Source organism: Pelmatolapia mariae, linkage group LG10_11 (genome assembly GCF_036321145.2).
Source record: "Pelmatolapia mariae isolate MD_Pm_ZW linkage group LG10_11, Pm_UMD_F_2, whole genome shotgun sequence".
NCBI classification, from domain to species: Eukaryota; Metazoa; Chordata; class Actinopteri; order Cichliformes; family Cichlidae; genus Pelmatolapia; species Pelmatolapia mariae.
Genome location: NC_086236.1, coordinates 28097794 through 28101195, shown reverse-complemented (window position 1 = coordinate 28101195; position 3402 = coordinate 28097794). Strand labels below are relative to the sequence as shown.

Genomic DNA, 3402 nt, shown 5'->3' with positions numbered 1-3402 from the left:
TACCCTAATTAGCCTTGAATGCCAGGTTAAACAAGTACGTTTTTAGACGTGATTTAAAAGATTGAATAGAATCTGATGCGCGAATATGAAGAGGAAGAATATTCCATAACCTGGGTGCGGCAACGGCAAAGGCACGGTCTCCTCTGGTCTTCAGCCGAGACCTAGGTTGCACTAAGAGCAGTTGGCCCGATGATCTTAGTGCTCTCTTAGGGCTATACAGACAGAGGAGATCAGCTAGGTAGTCAGGTGCCATATTATTTAGGATTTTATAAGTAAACAATAAAATTTTAAAATCAATTCGATATTTAATAGGAAGCCAATGTAAGTTGGCTAGAACAGGGGTAATAGAATCATACTTTCTAGTGCCAGTTAAGAGACGTGCTGCGGCATTTTGGACCAACTGCAATCGCTGAAGGAGGGAAGATTGGAGGCCCAAGTAGAGAGAATTACAATAATCTAGTCTTGAAGTGATGAAAGCATGAATGAGTTTCTCCAGATCTTTGCGTGGTATATAAGGTTTAGCCTTAGAAATTAGGCGTAGTTGGTGAAAGCTGGTTTTTACCACAGTAGAAACCTGTTTATCTAGTTTGAAGGAACTATCCATGAAAGCTCCAAGATTCCTAGCAGCATCAGTGAGGTGATTAGCAACAGGCCCGAGTGTACCAGTCAGTTGTCCCAGAGGCATATTTCTATCAAAAACAATAATTTCTGTCTTCTTTTCATTTAAAGTAAGAGAGTTACGTGATAACCAGTCTTTGACATCCCTCAGACAATCAAACAGAGGGTGTAGTGAAGATGAAACATCCCCAGTCAAGTGGAGGTAGATTTGAATATCATCAGCATAGCAGTGAAAAGAGACATTATGTTTTTCAAAAATGGAGCCCAAGGGCAACATGTACAGAGAAAACAACACAGGACCCAGTACCGAGCCCTGGGGCACTCCACAGCAAAAAAGGACAGAAGAAGAGGAATATTTTCCCATCATGACAGAGAACAACCTCTCAGAAAAATATGATTTAAACCATGAGAGAACATTTCCTTTAAGGCCTGCTACTTGTTCTAACCTTGCCAAAAGAATATCATGGTCAACCGTGTCGAAGGCTGAAGTCAAATCTAATAGAACTAAGACCGCAGAGCGCCCAGAGTCAGCGATTAGAAGGAGGTCATTGAAAACTCTTAGTAGGGCAGTTTCGGTGCTGTGACGCGGTTTAAATCCAGACTGGAATTTATCACTTATACCATTTATGTCTAAATGGGTCTGTAGTTGCTGAAGCACTATTTTCTCTAAAATTTTTGACATGAAAGGGAGTTTAGAAATCGGCCTGTAATTTGCTAGAGTGTTATGATCAAGGCTGCTTTTCTTGATAACAGGTTGCACGACGGCATGTTTAAAGACAGTCGGAACACAGCCAGATAACAGTGATGAGTTCATTAAAAATAAGATACAGGACCCGATTGTATTCAATGCATCCTTAATGATACGAGAAGGAATAATGTCATGCAAAGAATTTGAGCTTCTCAGGTTATTAATTATTTCCTTTAAAGTCGAGAACGACACAGGTTCAAACTGTTGAAAAACTGTTGAACATTCGGAAACGGGCTTGATTTACTACCGGAGAATATGGGGCCCTTAACACTGAGATTTTATCTATAAAATGATTTAGAAATTTTTCGCAGAGGGTCGGGGAGGCATCCATCCAAACATCAGAGCAAGGATTAACCACTGTTTGTTTTAATTGTACTTGTTTTTCAGGGCATTCATGCAAAAAAAAGGATGCAACTTCTCAAGGTGGACTTGTGACACAGTCAAACACCCAAAACAAGTGGATGCTGCCTCATGTGAAGTCTTTGCATTGAAAGTACGAGTCCTAACCGTAATACATACATACATACGAGAATATTGGAAATGTTGTGTTGTAATAAATGTTAATGACAGGAAAAGGAATATAAGATAATTACACAATAGAATAAAGAAATTGATTCACAGAAAACAAATTTCTATAAAATAACATTTATGATATTAGCCTATTTAGTCATCTTAGAATCTCTTTTTCAGTTTGCTGAAAAGATCTTGCGAAAAGAGTCAATAGACTTTCCGTCTACAAAGAAGGCCATAAACACACACAGGCTGCAAATTGCCACCACTCTCCTCCTAGAGACAGGTAACTCATTTTCCACCATTCAGTGTTCTGACATCCTGAATATTTTCATCATGATGGCTGTAGAAAAAAAACATATAGTTGTTTGAATGAAGTAATAAGTGCAGTAGGTAGTATACTCTATGTGCTAGTTTTTCATTTTTTAAAACAGATGACCTGACAAACATCTGTCATTTCTGCAGGGAAGAAGAGCATGAAACTGACAATAAATGGGTAAAGACATCAAGAAAGACTGCTAAATGTTATGATCAATTCCCATAAATGATATTTTAACATTGGAATTTGTATTTATTTATTTTTTTACAGATTCAGTGTGAGATGTGTTTGCGGTGGTTCCACCAGCTCTGCGTGAAAAGCCCACCACCAGAAGACGTGTTTATTTGTTTCGCTTGTACATAGTTGACACTAGTGATGTGCAATACCACTGATTTTCTTTCCGATCCGATACCAAGTAAAATTCAAGGTGGTATCGATGATACTGATCCGATACAGATACTTTGTACAAAAACCTATTTAATTTATTGTATCTCAAATTATAGCGTCATAATGATTACAGGACATCAGATTACTTGTTCTTATTACTTAATAATGCAGAGTTCATAATAAAAAAACTGAAGTTGTGCGCTATTTGAACACCTTGCCTGCCTGCAGCACTAAAGGACTACGTGAGAGACGTCTCTCTCGCCCTAGCAGCACCTGTCCCTCTCCTCCTCTTCAGTTCGCCTCAACATACGCTCGTCATATTCTCTGATATGATTTACTCCGAGGTGTTTGACAAGGTTAGTGGTGTTGCCACAACACCTCACTTTTTTGCTACATGTATCGCAAACCACGTCTCAGCTGTTTGTGGAGGTAAAATACGTCCGCACATGACTCCAATTACGCTCAGCCATTGTTGTGAGTGCGCATGCCAAGGGGCTGCGAGACATTTATACAGCCGTATTTCGCACATGACTATGAAAGGCGGAAGAGGAAGTAGTTCCTTCAATTGTAGACAATCCGAATGTTATAGTTTCTTTCCACTGTGTTCCTGTTGATGATAAACTACAAATTTACCCTAAATTACTAAAATATCGATATTTTAATGTGAGAATCAATTCTAGAACATAAATGATTGGTATCGGAGGAATCAGTATTTCAGGATCGATCCGCACATCACTAGTTGACACTAAAGGTCCACAGCTAGTGTTCTTATCGCACACATTGTTGAGAACACACATATCTACATATATAGATGTAGATG

General features: G+C 38.9%; 1 long non-coding RNA gene across 1 annotated transcript; it reads left to right on the top strand.

Moving 5' to 3' along the window:
* Nucleotides 1-2062: 2062 nt before the first annotated feature.
* On the top strand, nucleotides 2063-2594 carry LOC134635683 (uncharacterized). Its single transcript, XR_010094972.1, has 3 exons — nucleotides 2063-2162; nucleotides 2342-2372; nucleotides 2466-2594. It is a non-coding gene; the product is annotated as an uncharacterized LOC134635683 (long non-coding RNA).
* Nucleotides 2595-3402: the final 808 nt, after the last annotated feature.